At 44.7% G+C, this 12169-nt stretch overlaps 1 pseudogene; it reads right to left on the reverse strand.

Annotated features, from left to right (window-relative positions):
- Positions 1 to 2604: 2604 nt before the first annotated feature.
- On the reverse strand, positions 2605 to 6568 carry LOC123175691 (probable LRR receptor-like serine/threonine-protein kinase At3g47570; annotated as a pseudogene).
- Positions 6569 to 12169: the final 5601 nt, after the last annotated feature.

Raw genomic sequence — 12169 nt, forward strand, 5'->3', positions numbered from 1 at the left:
GTCCACTCCTGGAGTTTAGCGACAGAAACCGGCGACGAGCGCAGCGTATTTTTTGAGGAGTTGCGGAGCTGGTCATTCCGGGCTCCCAGCTTCTCGGGGAGTTGGAGTTTGCTCAAAATTACGTGCGGATGCCATCGCCAAGTGAGCGTACCGGTTCGATTCTTATTTCACGAGTGACACATCCAGCGAGCGCCAAGTGAGTTCCTCCCTAATTGGGCCATATTCAGCACAAATGGGCCCACAGGCCACCCATTATCCTAGGAGACTGGGCCACAATGAGCCTAAATGGGCTTCCGGCCTGCGAGGGTCGATCGAGCGAAGAAGCTGCGCTGCCGAACGATCACTAAACTCCAGGATTTTTATCGAGAAGCTGGCTGCTGGTTTTGGGCTGTGGAGTCGAGGAGTTTGAGGTTCTGGAAGGCTCCCGAACACGCCCTTAAAATGTGGTGTTTTTGGCAATTCACTCACGTGATAAGTTAACTCTACATGGGTCCACGGTGCTATTACAAAGGTCTAACGGCTATGCTAGATTGATCTACAAAAATAATGACCGGATGTTTTTGATTATTGTGGGATTATCTAGTATATATGTCTACTTTTCGTCTGTATTTTCCTTTTAGTATATAATCGGTAGATTGTGTGGAGCTCGAATTGCACAGTAACAAATATCACGTTGGTAGTAGGTAGGTATCTAATCTGACAATTCATAGCGAGAGTAACATTATATATATTTAGGTAAAATAGATGATGTGACAAATAATTAATGAGGATAGAAAAGCTTACAATAACATAATATGTTACCATAACATCACATATATCAACACAAAATAAATCTACAATCTAATAAATAAAATGTTGCATGATATCACATGTCCACAATACTAGTAACATAGTGGTCTGCTAGGGGCACTTTAGAGACTAAGTCCATTAATTGACAGTAGCAATAGCCGGGCAAGTTGTCACATCAGTCAGTCAGAGTTGGACAAGTAGTTTGGAATCCGTGTTTCCGGTAATCAACACAGCAAAAAAAAAACACACCATGTGACCAAGCTCCTATATATGCGGTTCTCAGCAGGGGTAGGTTGTGTGACGTGATGGAGGTACTCTTTCCGCCCTGGTTTATTAATCTCCTACATTTTTATGTCAAATTTTTACCATAAATTTTGCTAACAAAATATTAATGCATGTCAGCAAAAGCTATAGCGTTTGATTCATATTTGAACATAGTTTTTAATGGTATAATTTTTTGTGACATACATTGATATTATGTTAGTTAAATCTATGAATAAATTTTACACTAAATACGAAGGGGTCAATAAACCAGTAGGGAGGTAGTACTATATTATCCTCGAAAGAAGTGAAATGCCGACCCGAGTGATTCATGGACGTGCGGTCATGCGATAGACTTTGACCACTGGAGTACCGGGGCACAAACAAGGAAAGAGAGCAAACAAAACTTCGTTGCACAAACCATCAATTAATAACTAGTAGTCCTACTTCCTAAAGATAATTGTTGCACAAACAGTTGTGATAGTATTCTTCTTTTTGGTGAGGAGAATGCGGTCGTCCGTGTATATAACAAGGGAGAATGCAGCACCTCATCATAAGCGATAGCACACCATGGCCACGTCCAGCTCCCAATTCCTTTTCCGGATGCTGCTTCCAGTCCTCCTTGTAGTCATCCTTGCCGCCGCGGCCAAAGGGCAGCGCCCGGATTGCCGCGACAAGTGCGGCAACATCAGCATCCCCTTCCCGTTCGGCATCGGCCCCGGCTGCTTCCGTGAGGGCTTCGAGGTCCTCTGCAACCACTCTCGCGCCTTTCTTGCTGGCAACAAAACATACAAGGGCGACTCCGAGGGCCAGCTCGAGTGGTCGTGGTCGCTGATGGAGCTTGCGAGCATATCGGTCGCCACCAGCGATGCACGAGCCTACGCCCCGGTCTCGTACCGCTGCAGCATGAGTGAGAACACGAGCTCCTCCTTGTCCCTGCGTATGGATTTCTCTGGAACGCCGTTCGCTGTGTCATCCAAGCGTAATGTTCTCCAGGGAGTCGGCTGGATAGTTGACGCTCGTTTGAGTTACGAACCTTACTTCTCGGCGGCGGCGGACGGGTTCCCTTGTCAATACCAATTCGTGTACTACCCGGAGTGTTGATGCCTCGTCGAGGGCATCTTCGTTAAGCAACTTGCTGATGGCTTTTACAAAATGATTAAATTTTTGCCGGCATGGAGACCTTGAGACGTTCTTTGCACGTCTTCCTCATTGTTTCGTTTCTTGCCGTTGTGCTTGCTATCGTTCTGCTCCCCACGCAAGTTAAATAGCACGCCCGTACGTCCATTGAATTTGCTAAGCTTGTCTGCGTGATAAGCAGCCTCATTATCTTATTCACAACAACAACCTCCACCATTAACAACTGTTGTTTTCCATATGCATTCTTGTTTGATGACATGGTTCTTGCTTAGTAGTTATTGCAACTGCTGTGAGGCAGGGCAAATACAACCACAGGAAATGCCATAAAGGAGACTCTCTTCTGCAAATAATGAACAAGGATTAATTGAGAACAGAGAGACTAGAGAGTTAAGAGCCTGATTCAGTTCATCAATATTACAACCAATTTTTCCTCTATTTGTCTTATGTCCCAAGGCGGAGAGTATATAATATTTGTTTCATAATATTGGTTCACGGAAATGATAGTCATCTCTGTTTTTCAGCGCAATATCTCGGCTGCTGCAGTACAGAGAGGGTTCGGATTTGTAAATCCATGTCGTTACACACACACAATGCAATAAAATATCAAACATACGACAGCTTACTTATTCAGGTAGCTAATACCAACATAATTGCTTCTTCAATTTCCTCTGAGATATGCATCTCTGATGCCATGTAGCTTGGCAACCACCTCTTGCATGTTGGTACGTTCATGCGGAGAAGGCTTCGTGCAAGAAAGGCCAACGTTTAGCATAGATAGCAGAGAGCGTACACCTTTTTCCTTCAAGGCTGTTGGAGTTTCTTGGCAAAGCTCCAACTCTTGTACGAGCTGAGGATCGACAATCTCCATTACCCTATCAGGGAAGCTGATCTCTGTTAACTTCACAATGCTCAGTCCATCCTTAAACATGTCATCAGTTGGCCTTCTCCGAAGGAATATTTCGAGAAGGACGACACCAAAGCTGTAAACATCTGCGGCAGTTGAAACTTGAACACCCCCTGCGTATTCTATAGAATGAATGAATAACAAAAGGAGTTAATTTCGCTTTAACACATATGCAGAAAAGCTAAAGCAACACAAGATATAAAAAAGGCCAATACCTGGAGCAGCATATCCGATCGTTCCCATTAGTCCAACCGAAGAAGAGCTTGGGTTAGCAAGAGATGATGTCACGGAACCAACTTTGAATCTTACTAAGCCAAAGTCTCCAACATGAGCTGTCATATCGTCATCCAATAGAATGTTGCTAGGCTTCAGATCACAATGAACCATTGTTCCTTGGTTGTTATGGTGTAGGTACTCCATTGCATCCGCTACATCCACCACGATGCTCATCCTTTGACTCATTGTAAGAAGGTCCAAATCTGAAGAGCCTTCATAGTCTATAGTTGAATATAATAGATTATGTAAGTCTCCTCGTGGCATGAACTCATACACCAGGGCCTTGAAATCATTACCAGTAGAATCAATGCTTGAGCACGCAGTTAGGATAGGGACCAGATTACGATGCCGCACATTTCTCAACACATTACATTCTGCAATGAAGCTCTTGTGTGCTCCTCTTGTCTCTAAGTTGAAGACTTTTATGGCAACCTCAATTTCATCTTCAACTAGTTTTCCTCGATATACAGAACTGTATCTCCCGCAGCCAATTAAGTTGCGCGTTGAGAATCCCGCTGTCGCTCTGGCTAGATCACTAAAAGAAATCTTGGGAAATTTTGTAGCAAATGATGGTACAGATATAGATTTGCTCTTGTGCTTTCCTCTCCATATCAATATGCCAAATATGACCATAGCAAGTAAAACCATACTGGTTATTGGGATAACTACTTTGAGCACTAAAGATTCATTGTTTCTAGTTGAATTTGAAGGCGTAACAACGCATGCTTGCATGTGTAACTCTGATGGCCCACCACACAGTCCCTGGTTCCCCTCAATACGAATGTTCAGTTGCATTCTTGAATATCCCTTTTGCTGGAACCTCGCCTTGAAGATGGTTGAATGACAAATCTAGTTTCTCAAGATGTTGTAGGTTGCCAAGAGATAGTGGTATTGACCCAGTTAAGTTATTGCTAGAACAGTTAAAAAATTTGAGGCTGGTTATGTGGTCTAATGAAGAGGGAATACTGCCACCGAAAATATTTGAGTCCAACTCAATGTCTTCTAAACTTTCACAATCACCCAGAGTTTTGGGAATATCACCGGATAGTGTGTTTGATGAAAGTACCAAATGTACGAGTTGTTTGGCATTGCCAATGTCGGTAGGAAGTTGTCCATCTAGATTGTTGAAAGAAAAATTAATATGAAATATTGTTGGGATTTTAAAGATCTCTAATGGAACCCTACCATGAAGATTGTTGTTGGAAATGTCCAAATTTTGAAGCGTCGAAAAGTTTCCAAAGCTTGCTGGTATGTGACCAATGAACTGGTTCGAGGATAGATAGAGCTCTCCCAATTGAGACAAGTTTGACAAGGATGACGGAATGACCCCCGTAAAGAAGTTTGCTTCTAAACCAAATTGCTGCAAAATCTTGACAGATCCAATCCACTCTGGGACCACACCTGTAAATTGATTCATCCCCAATGTTAGAATAAACAAGTTGCGAAGGTTTGCTATGCCGGAAGGAAAATCCCCTGATAGTTGATTTTCTGCCAAGTATATCTCCTGGAGTTGATTGGAAAGGTTACCTAATGAATTTGGTACATGCCCTGATAGGCGATTCCGACTAACGGAGAACATCTGTAGGTCCGTGGAATTGCCTAAGCTGTCCAAAAACTCCCATTCTTCCCTGCTATGTGCTTGGAGTTGATTCTTTTCAAGATTCAACGACGAGAGCTGGGTAAGTTTGCCAATAGTGGTGGGCACCAATCCGGTGAAGTTGTTACCTGAAAAATCAACATCGTATAGATTGGAAGCATTACTTAATGAACTAGGAATGTGCCCGCCTAGAAAGATGTTGCCACCCAAAAAAAGTGTCTGGAGATTGTGGAGAGCGGTACAGAGATTTGGTGGCAGATTTCCACTTAAACCGTTGAGACCAAGGTCAAGGTCAATGAGAGTAGAAAGATTCAAGATGGCTTGTGGAAAACTGCCTGCCAGTTGATTGCCACCTGCATACAGGTACTGCAAGCTGGGCAGATCTGCAAACTCACTTGGGATATTTCCTTTGATTTGATTATTCAGGCAGCTAATGGTGGTTAGTGTTGTTATATTGACAAGAGAAGCTGGGATGGTGCCAGTAAGGTTATTAGTCCCAACACGCAGCACCTGAAGGACAGGAGGCAACTCAGTAGGAAATTGGCCAACTAGATGGTTGTGTGAAACATCCAGCACCCTGAGCTTTGAGCAGTTTACAAAACTTGGTATCCTTCCTTGTAGCATGTTATTTCTCAAGCGGAGGGTTTGGAGACGACGCAGGTGACCGAGGGAGGGTGGAATCTCCCCGGTGAGTGTGTTTTCCACCAGGGCTAGAGAATGCAGGAACGATAGGTTCCCAAGTGAAGGAGATATGTGTCCTACCAAACCTCGACTTGTAAGGTTTAGAGAACTGACACGATGTGGCAGAGTCTTCAGCCTGCACAAGACACCTTCCCAATTACAGAAGTGGATGCTATTGTTCCAGGACATGAAGGCCTGGTGTGGATCCAGACTGATTGCATCCTTGAACTGAAGCAGCGATAGCCGATCTGTCTCATTTGCATATAAGGATCTGCCACTGACGACATAATGTGCACTGTAAGCTACCAATACCGATAGAAGTAGCTGCCTGACTGTCGTAGCTTGCATTGCCGGTAGCTATGTGTGTTAGTCGAATTAGATCAATCTTCAGTGTTCTCTATGTATGCATAAATAAAGACGAGGAGAATTTCAAAGTCAGTAACTAATATATTTTTTATCATTGTTCATCGACCGTGTTGTCAAATAAAATCACGTCGCAGTCATGCGAGCTCACCGTCTCCTATAGGAGTCACATCGCGCACCGGTGTTTAATTTTGGCCTGGCTCATCGCGCACAATCACCTTTTTCCAACCATGTCCAGCTGCACATTGAATCTTCGATATCCTCTTTCTATGCATACATACATAAGAACACAGAGAATTTTAAAATTGTTGATAAGTATATGTCACACTCCAGATAGATATTCATCAATACATGCATGGATCAGTTTAAAAAAAATGCATGCATGGATCGTGCTGTATGAATTACGTACCTATGGATTATTTCTTCTCCTTCTTCTTCTTCCGTGTGTATACTCCAGCGCTTGCTTTCCTGGCCGGAACAGAAGAGCTAGCTAGCTACCGGCGCCGAAGGGCAGAGAGAGGAGCGAGAACAATGCATGTGTGTGTGCAGGTTTGGTGTGTGGAGTGTTTGGCTCACCTCCACCATGGCGGCCTTGATTTATAGGAACGATGGCGACACATGCTTGGTGGGTCTTTGTCGTTTGATTTACCAAGCAGCCCCATTGTGGTCTTATGAGTGTAGTGCGTGGCCAACAATCGGTAGTGTTGGGAGCACTGATGTGGTCAGGTTAATGCATTTGCGCCTTCCACACCGATGGAAAAGGCTTCTTAGTTGGGTTGGGTCAGTTCCCACTTGTAGGGGTAAAAATCAATTAATGGAACATATGTCCCGATTTCCCACTATCCATGTCTGGTTTTGACTTCGACGCACCGGATTCTGACCCCGACTGAACAGTCTAGCATGTAGAGATGTTTTCGCGAATACGCCAAAGCTTGCGTATGATTTCATTGATACAAGGAAATAGAATTTAGTACAGTGGAATGCAACACATGGCACAAACACAGGAAGGCGTGGACATGAAATCTGGAGCAGAGAGACAAATGATGCTCGGCCCAAACAGAGGATACAACACAACAAAATTCACCAATCCTGAAACTAGAGGGGCATGCCGAACTAGCATTACATCCAACATCTCCAAAAGCAACACCGGGGACGCTGCGAGCAAGCAAGATAGCGCCAACAAGAAGGTGAATGATGCCGTGATGCTGCCACCATCTTGTTCGAAGAACCAGATCTAGGGTTTCCCCCTGTGCTTTAAGTGGGGCATGCATCAAAGCCATGGCAACGCCTCCAAGAAGGGAAACGACACCCGCAAGTGCCGCCATTGCCAGCAATGCCAAGCCGTGCAGAGCTTTTGCTCTGGGCTCAGTCCAGGCGAGATCGTTGGATGAGACCGCCACCTTAGAAAGGGGAGGGTGGGGTTGTGCCTGCTGCCGGAGGGTGGCATCGGGTGCCACCGTGAACACGGGCTTTGGATCTGGCTCAAGGACGAGGCATGGAGGTGGACAGGGGCGACGAGGCGCTGGGGCAAAGAGAGACGCCGTGGGGAACATGACAGTGGCCGACGACACCGACAAGCCATGATCCGGAGGGGTACGCGGATCTGGGCTGCTGGGTCGAAGTTGTTGGGATGTCGACGAGCCGAAGAAGGTGGAACGAATGCAACAATTTGATCGTCGGGGCTGGAACCATGCCGGCAGAGGGCACCGACAAGCCAAGGATGCTGGAAGACGCAGGTCCAGAGCCACCAGGACTAGATTAGCACCGACAAAGAATCCACCGCGAGCCCTCTTGCGCCTGCCGTGTCACCAGACTAGCTCGGCACTAATGGCAGCCGCCGGTGGGAAGTAACCACCATGAACTCACAAAGCCACTACGCTAGAGCCTTCACAGTAGCTTGGGGACAGGCGCTGCAACCCACGCCGGAGTAGCAGGGGAGACGTAGTGGACAATGGGAGCCGCCCTGTGCCACGCCAAGGCCGGATCTTGGGGGAGGGGTGGAGGGGCACGCCGTAGCCGAGATGGCGGCATAACAGGGATGGCCAGGAAGGTTGGAGCAACCACCGCGACTGCCGCCCCCGGCAGCAAGGACGCCCGAGTAGTGGAACGAATCGCATATCTGCAGGGAGGGCCGAAGACACTTCTACAAAGCCAGAGGCGTGACCCGGACCTAGGCGGACGCAACCGCAATCGCGAGCCGCTCGGGCTAAAGGAACTGTTGTGTCGCCCGACAGATCAGCGGGGAAGGGCTGAAGCAGAGGCTGCTGACGACGGATCCCAGTGAAGGAAATATGCCCTAGAGGTAATAATAAAGTTGTTATTTATATTTCCTTATATAATGATAAATGATTATTATTCATGCTAGAATTGAATTAACCGGAAACTTAGTACATGTGTGAATACATAGACAAAACAGAGTGTCCCTAGTATGCATCTACTTGACTAGCTCGTTAATCAAAGATGGTTATATTTCCTGACCATAGATATGTGTTGTCATTTGATGAACCGGATCACATCATTAGAGAATGATGTGACCCATCCGTTAGCTTAGCATTATGATCGTTGAGTTTTATTGCGATTGATTTCTTCATGACTTATACATGTTCCTCTGATTATGAGATTATGCAACTCTCGAATATCGGAGGAACACCTTGTGTGCTACCAAACGTCACAACGTAACTGGGTGATTATAAAGGTGCTCTACATGTGTCTCCGAAGGTGTTTGTTGGGTTGGCATAGATCAAGATTAGGATTTGTCACTCCATGTATCGAAGAGGTATCTCTGGGCCCTCTCCATAATGCACATCACTATAAGCCTTGCAAGCAATGTAACTAATGAGTTAGTTGCGGGATGATGCATTACGGAACGAGTAAAGAGACTTGCCGGTAATGTGATTGAACTAGGTATGATGATACCGATGATACGAGTAAAGAGACTTGCTTGGACACTGGAATTGTTCCGGATGAGTTCGGGCATTTTCCGGAGTACCGGGAGGTTACCGGAACCCCCCAGGGAGTCAATAGGCCTTATTGGGGCTTAGTGGAAGAGAGGAGGAGGCGGCCAAGGTGGGGGCACGCTCCCCCCAAGAACAATCCGAATTGGGAGGGGGGCCGGACCCCCTTTCCTTCTCTCCCTCTCTCTCTTCCTTCTTCTCCTACTCCAACTAGGGATGGGGGGAAACCTACTCCTACTGAGAGTAGGACTCCCCCCCTTGGGCGTGCCATAGAGGGCCGGCTCTCCCCTCCCGCACTCCTTTATATACGGGGGAGGGGTGATGACCCACAAGTATAGGGGATCTATCGTTGTCCTTTTGATATGTAAGAGTGTCGAACCCAACGAGGAGCAGAAGGAAATGATAAGCAGTTTTCAGCAAGGTATTCTCTGCAAGTACTAAAATAAGCGGTAACAGATAGTTTTGTGACAAGATAAATTGTAACGAGCAATAAGTAACAAAAGTAAATAAAGTGCAGCAAGGTGGCCCAATCCTTTTTGTAACAAAGGACAAGCCGGAACAAACTCTTATATAAGGAAAAGCGCTCCTGAGAACACATGGGAATATCGTCAAGCTAGTTTTCATCACGTTCATATGATTCGCGTTCGGTACTTTGATAATTTGATATGTGGGTGGACCAGTGCTTGGGTGCTGTTCTAACTTGAACAAGCATCCCACTTATGATTAACCTCTATTGCAAGCATCCGCAACTACAAAAAAAGTATTAAGGTAAACCTAACCATAGCATGAAACAAGTGGATCCAAATCAGCCCCTTACGAAGCAGCGCATAAACTAGGGTTTAAGCTTCTGTCACTCTAGCAACCCATCATCTACTTATTACTTCCCAATGCCTTCCTCTAGGCCCAAATAATGGTGAAGTGTTATGTAGTCGACGTTCACATAACACCACTAGAGGCTAGACAACATACATCTCATCAAAATATCGAACAAATACCAAATTCACATGACTACTAATAGCAAGACTTCTCCCTTGTCTCAGGAACAAACGTAACTACTCCCAAAGCATATTCATGTTCATAATCAGAGGGGTAATAATATGCATATAGGATCTGAACATATGATCTTCCACCAAATAAACCAACTAGCATCAACTACCAGGAGTAATCAACACTACTAGCACCAATTCCGGACTTGGAGACAGGAATTGGATACAAGAGATGAACTAGGGTTTGGAGATGAGATGGTGCTGGTGAAGATGTTGATGGAGATTGCCCTCTCCCGATGAGAGGAGCGTTGGTGACGATGATGGCGATGATTTCCCCCTCCCGGAGGGAAGTGTTCCCGGCAGAACAGCTCTGCCGGAGCCCTAGATTGGTTCCGCCAAGGTTCCGCCTCGTGGCGGTGGAGTTTCATCCCGAAAGGTTGCTTGCTATTTTTTCTCATCGAAAGACTTCATATATGAGAAGATGGACGCTGGAGAGCCACCAGGGGGCCCACGAGGTAGGGGGCACGCCCTAGGGAGGGGGGCGCGCCCCCACCCTCGTGAGCAGGGTGTGGGCCCCCCGGCCTTCATCTTTGGCGAGGATTTTTCTTTATTTATTTTAAGATATTTCGTGGAGTTTCAGGACTTTTGAAGTTGCGCAGAATAGGTCTCTAATATTTGCTCCTTTTCTAGCCTAGAATTCCAGCTGTCGGCATTCTCCCTCCTTAAGTAAACATTGTAAAATAAGAGGGAATAGCCATAAGTATTATGACATAACGTGAAATAACAGCCCATAATGCAATAAATATCGATATAAAAGCATAATGCAAAATGGACGTATCAACTCCCCCAACCTTAGACCTCGCTTGTCCTCAAGCGAAAAGCCGATAACAATAAATATGTCCTCATGTTTAGAGGTAGAGGCGTCGATAAAAATAAAATACGGACATGAAGGCATCATGATTATTCTCATAACAGCAACATATATAGATTTTGTCATGTGATTACTTATATTCAAGTGATGATCTATTCACAATGCAAAAGTATGAATCAGAAACCTTATTGGGCACCAACAAACTATAATCTCAGTCATTGAAGCAATTGCAATTTATCATAACATCGGAAAGAGTCTATGTCAGAGCTTAGAAGCAAGTCCACATACTCAACTATCATCTAGTCCTTCATGATTGCTAACACTCATGCGATACATGTGGTTACGGAGTTTTAACCGAACACAGAGAAAGATAGGGGCTTATAGTTTTGCCCCACAACCTTTTACCTCAAGGGTAATGTCAACAATAATAACTCATGTTCCCCTACATCCAATTAGATATATATATCATGTTCTTTCCAACATGCTAGCACTACAAGAAATATGTTAATACATGACAGTCCTGATCCGTCATGGATTAGTGAAAAACTGTCATGGGTGCCTGTCCATGACAGATTTGAAATCCGTCATGTATATCGCGTCATAATTTTACAGCATACCTTACATGACGATTCTTGTCCGTCATGGATCTGTCCCAGGCCCGCCCAGGCCCAATCCATTGTGACGGAACAATCCGTCATGGACTAACACATGTAGGATTTTTTTATTGACCAATTAGAATGACGTGTCTACCTGCGTGGACATTATTTTTCTTCACAAAATTCATCATGGTTGAGCACATTAAACCATTTCTTTAGGCCTAATTTTTAGCACAATGCGTTACACAAAGCCTAATGCCAATTTTGGTCCAAGAGAAAATATTTGTTAAATGTACAACATTACGCAGTTCAGCCAGTATGCAGCCGGCTCTATGCATCTACATCATAGAACTTTATAAAATCCTCAAAAAAAGATAACTTGCATTTTATATTGACAAAATATATCACACATCATGAGTACAATTCATTTTACATCAACAGATCATACAAACTGTTGAGGCTGTTATTTAGGTTCTTGCTGTCGGCCCTCCTGATGGCAACCATCATGTTTGATTGTGATGAGCAGCACCAAGTAGCCCACTTCCCAATCTTACCTGCATATTTACAAGAATATTAGATAATTGTAGATATGAACAGATAGTAGAAATAACATAATTACAACAAATATAAAAATGAATTACATGTTGTCCAAAAATCTTAAATCTTATAGTGCCTAGAAATGAGAATAACAATGTATCTACTATAAAATAAGAGTAAACATGAGGTTTCTTAAAAAATTATCAAAAAAAAA

Source organism: Triticum aestivum, unplaced genomic scaffold (genome assembly GCF_018294505.1).
Source record: "Triticum aestivum cultivar Chinese Spring unplaced genomic scaffold, IWGSC CS RefSeq v2.1 scaffold220356, whole genome shotgun sequence".
In the NCBI taxonomy this organism is placed as follows: domain Eukaryota; kingdom Viridiplantae; phylum Streptophyta; class Magnoliopsida; order Poales; family Poaceae; genus Triticum; species Triticum aestivum.